Raw genomic sequence first — 11,914 nt, 5'->3', positions numbered from 1 at the left:
AAATAGGAAAATACCCCCAAAAATTTTAAAAAGTCAATCGAATTACCCCCTGCTCCGTTTACACCGTCTATTTTGATGACGTAGCTGTTAACTGCATACATAGCACCTGCCAATCAGAGTCCACGTCACTGACACTCATTTGAGTGGGGGTATTTGACCGAAATTGGTAACAAATATACCATTATAATAGTCATATTCAATGAAGATATGAAATTTTAACGGTCAAATACCCCCTAAAATTTATAACTTATTGTCCAAATACCTTCAGTCAAATTGCCCCATGTGACGTGACATCCTAATACTTTACAGATCATCATGCCACGTCACCCTTATTAGCCACATCATCGCACTTAACGGAACAAAATAATGGAGGGGGCAATTTGATTGACATTTTACAATTTTAGGGGAGATATTTCTCTATTTCCAAATTTCGGGGAGGATGAGTATAATTATTTGTCTAATTTATATATTATAATTTTTTAAAGGCCCCCCGGATTTTATTTCCTGATTCCGCCACTGGATAGAATCCTACCAAATAAAATTATTATTTTGGAGCCCAAGGGAGGAAATTTTGTCTGCACTACGGTTGCCTTCTTTGATATGAGAAACAATGAAGCGCATGTTCTTAGTTAACTCAACACAATTCAACCACCTATTTTTTAATCTCCAAGGGAGGAAATTACCGGCTTGTAACACGGGGAATGTCTCTACTTATAACTCTTGGAACTTCTTAACACCCCCTTCTCTCATGTATAGTACTATTGACCTCTCGCGTCCAATATTGTTGGGCTTAAGCCGAATAGTGTTGGGTGTGAGGGGTTGTGTTACGAAATCTCGCATCGAATGTTACATAGCATAAACATAAATTTATAAGTAAAGACAATTCTCACTTTACAAACCGATTTCATTGGGTTGAGTTAACTCTCTTGGTCTTAAGAAAATGGCCTATCCTTCTTTGGTAATAAGAAATAGAAACACAATGTTTTCCATTTTATCTTATGCTTGATATATATGTTATCATAATAAATCTCAATCACTGTATTTATATTACTTCATTTCTTTTCCTTTAAGTTCAGAAATAGTAAACTGATATACATTATTAATACATGTAGTGATTATTTTGTACATATATTGCGCTAATCTAGTTACATATACCAACTAATTATTTATATATAAATGAATCATAGTAGAACATATACCAATAACTGCTACAGCCTACAACAATGCATCACAACAAAGAAAATTGCACCTATAATTCGTAAGCTTGAACCTTTTGTATTCTTTTTATTTGTTTATGTGGACCTTTTTTTCACTTTTTCTTTAAATCATTTTTATTACTTATGCATGATCACTCGCGGTGATTATTGACTCTAATGTTTTAATTCACCAAAAAGGTGAATGAACCAAGCACAACAAACAAAAAATGAACATAAATTTAGACTTAAAGATCTTCATGACATTGCATTAGGACCTAAATTTTAGTAGTGGGACATCTTAATCATATTTACCATTTTCACCCAACAATAAAGGAAATTTAACAGAACAAAAGAGGGAAGGAAAGTGTTATAAGATATAGACTTTTTTTTTTGACATCATTTGGACATTGTTGTCGGATGATATTTTGAACTTCCATCATGTGGCTTACCAAAGAAGAAGAACTTAATTGATTTTGTTTTTAGAAATCTTTCTCCACAAGCAACACAAAAAACAAAAATTTCAAGATTTTAAACGTCAACTACTTAAGTAGCGGATAGAATCCACTATTTAAGCAGTGAACTGTAGTATTTTGGTAGCCTGATATATGAACATTGCTACCCTGGCTTACCAATTTATTACAAAAAACAAAAATTGATAAGCAAAACAATTGGTATTTCGATCTCCACAACTAGAAAAGAAAATACATTTTAAAACTATTATTTTCAAAATAGTTTATCAAACACTTTTAGAGTATTTTAATTTTTTTAAAACTATATAACTGTTTGTGAGAAGTGAATAAAACAACCCTTATTTTTCGGTTCTCCATTCTTCCTTCTTTGCTCTGTGTACTTTATGAGTGCGTTTGATCTGCTAAAAAACAAGGGATTGTACTGGACAACTTTTGTTGTATCCTGTTTGATTTGAAACTGGTTATGGGACTGGACAAATTAGGTAGCAAGGGACATAACAAAAACAAGTTTTTTTGTCCCTCACTAAACCACATGACAACTTTTTGTCCACAGTAGTACAACTATAAAAAATACGAAAATACCCATTTTATTTTCGAATATAAACATTATCGCCCTATATCTGGTACAGTTGTGTTCCTGTCCTGTATTATCTTGTTTTGTCATGTGCTGTTTTGTTCAGTTCTTGCTGTTTTACGAATCAAACACATTGTTTTGCTAGTTTGAATTGTTAGAGTAGATAAGAATTTAGAAATATATATATATATATATATATATATATATAGGGGGCTGCTAACTTAGACCCAGTTGGGTCTAAGTTAGCAAGGTGCACCTTTTCAGTTGGACAAAAATACCCATTTTTTTAATTTTTGAAAAAATAGAGCAACAGGGGCATTTATGTAATTTACCCAACAGTACACGCGCCCCCACCTTCTTTTCCCACCCCCAGGACACGTGGCAGCGTGTTATTGGACAAAATCCAAGCGCGTGCATCACACGCGCCGACAGGCGCACGTGGGTGAAGGCCACACGCGGAGAGAGAAAGCTTTTAAAAAAGAAAGGCCACGTGTCAGCATATGATTGGCTGCGTTAATTTTTTTCCATTTAATACTTTAAACTCGATTATTTCGTCGTAAATTAATTTTTTATTTTTTATTTTTTATACCAAAATTCATAATTTTTTTTCTCTACAAATAGAGACTTGGTTCGTTTGATTTGGACACAGAAAAAAAAACCCAATTTTTCACTACCTTAATCTCATTTTTCACTACCTTACATCAACTCACTGAAACCATTCTACCAGGAAAATGGTTTCAGAGTACAAATCTCTGAAACCATTCTACAAGCTAAATGGTTTCAGAAGCAAATAACTAATAATCAACTTACTGAAACCATTCTACCAGCAAAATGGTTTCAGATTACAACTCTCTGAAACCATTGTACCAGATAAATGGTTTCAGAAGCAAACACAATTAATAAATTACTCACTGAAACCATTCTACCAGTAAAATGGTTTCAGAATACAACTATGTGCAACCATTCTACAAGCTAAATGGTTTCAGAAGCAAATAACTAATAATCAACTTACTGAAACCATTCTACCAGCAAAATGGTTTCAGATTACAACTCTCTGAAACCATTGTACCAGATAAATGGTTTCAGAAGCAAACACAATTAATAAATTACTCATTGAAACCATTCTACCAGTAAAATGGTTTCAGAATACAACTATGTGCAACCATTCTACCAGTAAAATGGTTTCAGAAGCAAACATTAGTTTTTAATTACCGTTTTATCTCATTTAATTAACTAAAAATAGTTTCAGGTCTCCAAAAATTTCATAAAATATACCAAAAGTTCCAGAATATTATCAACTATTTTTCTGGTATAATGGTTTCAGTGAGTTGGTTGAGTGGTGCGTGTTAAATTATAACACACAAGTAACGTATTTAGTAGACAAAAAATGAGATTAAGGTAGTGAAAAATTGCGTTTTTTTTTCGGTGTCCAAATCAAACGAACCAAGTCTCTATTTGTAGACAAAAAAAAATTATGAATTTTGGTATAAAAATAAAAAAATAAAAAATTAATTTACAACGAAATAATTGAGTTCAAAGTATTAAATGAACAAAAATCACGTCCAGCCAACCATTTTGTGACACGTGTCCTACTTTTAAAAAGCAAATGTTTCTCTCTCCAGGTTGTAATCCAGTGTGTCGCAGGCGCTGGAATCGGATGGATCAGGATGATCTGGGCTGTCTGATTGATCAGACAGTCTTGATGAGATCAGATCTTGGCTGTCTGATGGAAATCAACGGTCTGTAACCATGGTCCTTCGGTACGCGCGCGACACTGGATCCGCGTCTATTAATGGTTTCATAAGGTGGGGCGCGTGTATATGGTTGGTAAAATTACAGAAATGCCCTTGTTGCTCTATTCTTTCAAAAATTAAAAAAATGGGTATTTTTGTCCAACTGAAAAGGTGCACCTTGCTAACTTATATATATATATATATATATATATATATATATATATATATATATATATATATATATATATATATATATATATGGGGTTTTCTAACTTAGACCCAGTTGGGTCTAAGTTAGCAAGGTGCACCTTTTCAGTTGGACAAAAATACCCATTTTTTTAATTTTTGAAAGAATAGAGCAACAAGGGCATTCCTGTAATTTACCCAACAGTACACGCGCCCCCACCTTCTTTTCCCACCCCAGGACACGTGGCAGCGTGTGATTGCACAAAATCCAAGCGCGTGCATCACACGCGCCGACAGGCGCGCTGGGTGAAGGCCACACGCGGAGAGAGAACCCTTTTAAAAAAGAAAGGCCACGTGTCAGCATATGATTGGCTGCGTTAATTTTTTTTTCATTTAATACTTTAAACTCAATTATTTCATTGTAAATTAATTTTTAATTTTTTTATTTTTATACCAAAATTCATAATTTTTTTTCTCTACAAATAGAGACTTGGTTCGTTTGATTTGGACACAGAAAAAAAAACCCAATTTTTCACTACCTTAATCTCATTTTTCACTACCTTACATCAACTCACTGAAACCATTCTACCAGGAAAATGGTTTCAGAGTACAAATCTCTGAAACCATTCTACAAGCTAAATGGTTTCAGAAGCAAATAACTAATAATCAACTTACTGAAACCATTCTACCAGCAAAATGGTTTCAGATTACAACTCTCTGAAACCATTGTACCAGATAAATGGTTTCAGAAGCAAACACAATTAATAAATTACACACTGAAACTATTCTACCAGTAAAATGGTTTCAGAATACAACTATGTGCAACCATTCTACAAGCTAAATGGTTTCAGAAGCAAATAACTAATAATCAACTTACTGAAACCATTCTACCAGCAAAATGGTTTCAGATTACAACTCTCTGAAACCATTGTACCAGATAAATGGTTTCAGAAGCAAACACAATTAATAAATTACTCATTGAAACCATTCTACCAGTAAAATGGTTTTAGAATACAACTATGTGCAACCATTCTACCAGTAAAATGGTTTCAGAAGCAAACATTAGTTTTTAATTACCGTTTTATCTCATTTAATTAACTAAAAATAGTTTCAGGTCTCCAAAAATTTCATAAAATATACCAAAAGTTCCAGAATATTATCTACTATTTTCCTGGTATAATGGTTTCAGTGAGTTGGTTGAGTGGTGCGTGTTAAATTACAACACACAAGTAACGTATTTAGTAGACAAAAAATGAGATTAAGGTAGTGAAAAATTGCGTTTTTTTTCGGTATCCAAATCAAACGAACCAAGTCTCTATTTGTAGACAAAAAAAAATTATGAATTTTGGTATAAAAATAAAAAAATAAAAAATTAATTTACAACGAAATAATTGAGTTCAAAGTATTAAATGAACAAAAATCACGTCCAGCCAACCATTTTGTGACACGTGTCCTACTTTTAAAAAGCAAATGTTTCTCTCTCCAGGTTGTAATCCAGTGTGTCGCAGGCGCTGGAATCGGATGGATCAGGATGATCTGGGATGTCTGATTGATCAGACAGTCTTGATGAGATCAGATCTTGGCTGTCTGATGGAAATCAACGGTCTGTAACCATGGTCCTTCGGTACGCGCGCGACATTGGATCCGCGTCTATTAATGGTTTCAGAGGGTGGGGCGCGTGTATATGGTTGGTAAAATTACAGAAATGCCCCTGTTGCTCTATTCTTTCAAAAATTAAAAGAATGGGTATTTTGGTCCAATTAAAAAGGTGCACCTTGCTAACTTAGACCTAACTAGGGTCTAAGTTAGAAAATCCCATATATATATATATATATATATATATATATATATATATATATATATATATATATATATATATATATATATTTTGATTTACAATGGGTTAAAGATCGAGCATAGGAACTCTAGTATACTATTCAAAGTCAAACCCCTCACCACTATACTAAACCTAGTGACTTTAGGAGTAATATGTTTTACTAATAATGTTTTTCAAATATGACCCGAATAAAAAAGTTATAATTACCATGGTTGTCTTAGGGTTGCAGGGTGTCCAATGATTGAAGTGTCGTAAGTTCTAATTTTCATTACTTGTTATGGCTCCATGTCTTTTTAGTCTAATTTAATTTTAGTGAATTTTATTGCTTGCTTGTAAAATACTGGCCACATATGTACATAAGTTATTGACTTAGACAAGAGAACCGAAACATGAGAATAGTTTAGGATCTCTTGAGATGATATAGGATAGTTGATTTTAATGATTTTTGTCAATAGAGTAGACATGAGAATATGAGACTTTTTTTTTTGTTTTGTTTTCACCACCAATTTAATCTGGTTCGGGAGTCAGTTCTGGCATCAAGTGATTCCAGCCCCCTTCCGATCGCAGTTGCGGGGATCTAACTGTGGTCCTCCCTACCAAATTCAGCGTCAATCACCACTGAACCAACTAACGATTAGTTGGTTTAGAATATGAGACTTTATTCATGCAGTTGCCAACATACCCCGAGAGGCCACATGAGTTATCTTAGTTTCATCTTTAAACAAACTTGATTCCCATAATGAGAAGAAATATTGGAACGATATATGTAGCAATTTTTTCTGTCACGAACGATATTAGCTAGATGACAATCCATGATTATAAGTTATGTTTATTTAATTGAACATTTATTTAGTTTAAAAAGCTTGAAAGAATTAACCAACTCTCAAAATTAAACAATCATTATTTTAGCTAATTACCGGCATAGAGAAAAAAAATCGATATTCAACGAACCTTATCTTTCTATTATACCCTATTTTTTTTACACACTTTCTCTTTTCAATAAATTTAATATATTATACAAAAAAATTAATATGTTATGTACCAAAAAATTTTTGGAAAAAACTTTAGTTTTCCAAATATATAACATTAATTAGTTTTATTGAAAAAGATAAGAATAATTGATAATGGGTATAATCCACAAAATGTAACCTTAAATTATTAAAACGACAAATAATTTGAAATAATTTTTTACTTTTCTAAAACGATAAATAAAAAGAAACGGAGGGAGTATTAAATTTATTGAAATAAATTATGTTAAAATAAATTAAATTACATTATAATAAAGGTAAAAATAAAAATTAAATGTACGTCTATATGGGCACCTTTGTCATGTAGCTACTTTTTTACCGGTCTTTGTTCGTCTCGTACAAAGATCCGGTTATTAATATATTTTTCCGTTAAAAAAAAATGTACATTGATATATTTATGTCAAGTTAAAATAATTGTTTTTGAAAAATATAAAATAAAATATACATAATAAATGTGAAAACGAGAAGAATATTGAATTTGGAAAATTGGAATTTTTTTATTGAAATAAATTATGATAAAATTAAATTTTACTTTAATTGAGTATATAAAAAATAATTAGAAATTAATCGGGACATGAAGTAAAATATATATACACTATGGATTTATTTTATAAAGTTATATGTAATTTTTTGTTTTATAAGGCCTAACAATAAAACTTGCTTTAGGCTATGGTGAATTATATTTGCTGCTCATTGGTGTCAATGGGTTAGAATAAGATTAATATGCTCCTGAAGCTCAATTAATTATTTTTTTTGCGAAATGTTTCGTTAAACCTGCAATCATTTGAGTTCATCTTTAAATAATCTCCATGCATCTTCAAATGTGAAGTTTTCATGTTCATCTTGATGAAAAATTTGTTTTGCAGCTGAAATGATGTCTCTCTCAATATAAAAAAATAAATAAAATGATGTCTCTCTATGAACTTCTGCTTTTCTGGGTAGCCATAGCTTATTGGTAGTACCCAACAAACTTTTGAATGGCGGAATTTAGTCTTAACTACACATTTGGTCCCTTACGTTTATTTTAGGTTTCAAGTTAGTCATTTCCGTCAATTTTGTCACATGTGGCAGCCAATTTGCATATGTGGACAGACACGTGGCACTTAGACACACTGACACGTGTACTATTCAAACGGTGTTAGTGACAAAACTAACGAAAATGACTAACTTGAAACCTAAAATAAACGTAAGGGACCAAATCGATACTTTTTAAATGTAAGGGACCAAATTGAAACCTAAAATAAATGTAAGAGACCAAATGTGTAGTTAAACCCGAAATTTATTTTGTGCCATCGACTTTTTAGTGCTATCGATTTTCTCTCTTTATAATTCTTGACAATTTTTTAAATTAAAACAAAAAAAAATAAAAGAATTTAAATTCGCTAAAAAATTACCTTAGCTCAAACTATTCTACATTCTAAGACACACACTAACTAAAAATCAGACCTGTTTGTATTGGCTTTTTTTAAAAATGTTTCTTTTTGTAGTGTTTTGTTTTTTTGTTAATTTTTTTAACAAAGAATTTTTTTATAAAAGCTTTAAATGAAAAATCAGTTTAAACAATTTCTCTTAAAACGTCGTTTTAAGTAATTCATCATTTTGTTACAAATTATTTTACATCATAAAATTTCAAAAAATTCTCTAAAAAAAAACTATTTTAAATAGATTTTCATAAAAATCTTTTTTCAGATTTTTTAAAAATTAAAATCTTTAAAATAAATATTTAATTTATTGAATGTCAAAATCACTCTTTTTATTTATAAAAAATTGAATTTAAAATAACATTTTACTATTTTTAATCAAATTATTATAAAAATGATTTTTAAAAATATAATGAAAAATCACTTTTTTAAAGCTAAAACACCCTTTAAAAGTCTAGAGGAATATTTAAATTAGTAGACACAAGCCTAAATAATAAATATTTAGCCACACTTACACAACTAAAAAAAATTAAAGAAAAAATAATTGAGTGATGTGAGATTGTGAGTATTTTTTTTCTTTTCTCTTAAATTATTATTTTTATTTATGAGTGTGTGCTATATAAGTGTTCAATATAAGTGTTTCCCAACGGCTCTCTTGTTATCTTCTCTTCTCTTCTCTCCCCCCACACAAAACAAAACCCTAACGTTTCGTTTTTCCACATCCATCTTCAATCACCGCCGCTTATTCGTTTTTGTTTGTAATTCGTCAATTTCGTTAATGGATTTTACTCGATTCAATTTCGTATTTGGAAACCGCCGCCGTCAGTTTCGTTGATGGATTCTACTCGATTCAATTTCGTTTTTCCACATCCATCTTCAATCACTGCCGTTTATGGATTCTACTCGATTCAGTTTCGTATTTGGGAACCGCCGCCGTCAGTTTCGTTGATGGATTCTACTCGATTCAATTTCGTTTTTCCACATCCATCTTCAATCACCGCCGCTTATAGTATATATATATATATATATATATATATATATATATATATATATATATATATATATATATATATATATATATATATATATCTGTGTGTGTGTGTGTGTGTGTGTGTGTGTGTGTGTGTGTAATTCATCAATTTCGATTCAGTTTCGTATTTGGGAACCGAGAAAGCACTTGATGCAAACTTTGATTTCGTTCGATCGAAAGTATTCACCTTCTTCTCGGTAATTTTGAATTCTCAGGGTTTCGCTTTCACTAATCCAATTCACGGTAATTGTTTCATCTTTTCTTGAAAGAAAAATCAATACTTGATAATAGATTGAATATATAACTATGCTATTAGGATTCTTGATTGTGTAGGCAAGAAAATCTATTACGATTCTTGATTGTGGGAATAAATTTTCTTGGTTTTAAAAATGTCACTGAAATCATCACTTTTCTCATGCAGGAAATTCCCCAAAATGCCACCGCACCGCATCGCCGTTATTATGGAACCGACTTCATGATTCCCTCTCATAAGGAGTTCATGGTGAACCCACAAGATCGAGATGTGCTCACATGGCTGGCTAGGTCAAGTGTAATTCTTCCTCACAATTCCATACGTATTCTATTTCCGTTATTCATTTTCATTTTATTTTCTATATGCTTAATAGTTAGATGTTCAGATTAGGTATTTTTATTATCATAATAACTGTTTTAGGTGAATTAGGCAAATTTTAGTCCATTCATTTTTTATGCTTAATAACTGTGTGTGCATATGCTTTTCTTGAATTAAGAAGAGGTTGACTATAAGTTATTTTATTCTAATTTCCAAATTTGAATTTTGATTTGGCAAGTGATATTGAAATACCATGTATTATTATTGATATATATATATATATATATATATATATATATATATAACTGCTCAGATTAGGTATTTTTATTATCATAATAACTGTTCATTTTCTTATTTTTCTATTCTTACTTTGTTTTTTAGTGAAATAGTTTCAACTCTTTCTTGAAGTTGTTAGATTCATTTGTGCTTATAATGTGACCAATAAGAATAAACCAGCTAAGCTCTTGCTTGAACATGTGCAGTGTTGTCTCATTTATCTCATTTGGAGTTCAATATTGGGAGCTGGCTTCATAGCTATTTGCATTACATGTCTGCTATATTCTTTCCTGGTTTCGTTTGATGAAGAGTGGAATTTGCCATCTATATGCATTTGAGGACCAGTGTTCTATCCATTTTGCAATTCTTCAGTGAGTTATTGCATTTTAAGCTGCACTTTCCACGGGGAATCAATTATTTCTTTTGTCTCTGGTGATTTGTTTCTGCTCATGTTTTATTCTTTAACCTGTGGTAGTTTTGTTTATTATTTGGATTGGGGTTCGTTTTTTTCTTAGCTCTAAGGCTGGTTGTTAGATTATATTGCAATAACTACTTATGTGGTACATCACTTGGCTAGTTGTTATGACTTCTATGATAAATATATGTTTTATGATTAATAAAAAAATTATCTCCTTTCGTGCCCCCAATTGGTTTTGCGCATCAACAGGTTATAATTTTTTTTTTTAAATTTTAAAAAAGACTTTTAATAGCGCTTTTCTAAAAATGGATCGGTTATCAAGAATTATTTGTAAATTTTTAGATTATTGAATATAACTCTTCATTGGATAATCAAGATATGCGTGTATATGTTTTGCAGTGAGCCGAAGTCCGGATATCGATTCTTGATTCAACGGATAATAACGGTTTTTTCAGATAGATAAATCAAATTTCATCAATGAGTTGTTCTTTATTATTCCTTATTTTTTGACTTTGATGCAAGATAAATGAATTGAACTGTGAACGTGTTTTTCTGCAGCGTGGGTTGTCAAAATAATGACTTTCTTCATAGCATGCAGCCTCGAGATTTGATTTGCGATCTTTCTTTAGTAAAAAAAAAGAATAATTCGTATCAATCTTTTTTTTTTTGTTGATTCTTATAGCATATATTTCTTGGTTTTTTTATTTAGTCTTTGGTGTTGCAGTAGAGGATCTGGTTTTGATTTCATGATATCTTGATTAGTTTTACTATTAATTTGTTGGCAGAATGCTGGAGTTCTCATGTGATTTTTCTGTTTTAGGGTGCTTCCAATTTAGTATCGGATTAAGGTAAATGCTTTGCAATACTTGATACATGGTTATAACTAAATGTTGGATTGTGAATTGAAACTGCATCTATTTTCTGCCGTGTCGTCTGTTTGAAGCAATAACTTGCTTTGTAGCATCAAACAATCAAGTTCGTTTTATCACACTCTTCTTGATTGGTAATCATTTTCATATAATTTATTCTCTGGAGTTTTGTTGTCCCCGTGTTGTCAAACTAGTACTCCTTTACACATTAGGTTTTCTTACATAAGTTTTTGACAATCTAATCTTACAGTCAAATTTCCACGATTCTTGAGAAACCAGGACAACTTCGTAAAATCCCTATTGAT

Source organism: Trifolium pratense, linkage group LG6 (assembly GCF_020283565.1).
Source record: "Trifolium pratense cultivar HEN17-A07 linkage group LG6, ARS_RC_1.1, whole genome shotgun sequence".
Taxonomy (NCBI): domain Eukaryota; kingdom Viridiplantae; phylum Streptophyta; class Magnoliopsida; order Fabales; family Fabaceae; genus Trifolium; species Trifolium pratense.
The sequence above is the reverse complement of the archived record's forward strand: the minus strand, read 5'-3'. Positions refer to the sequence as shown.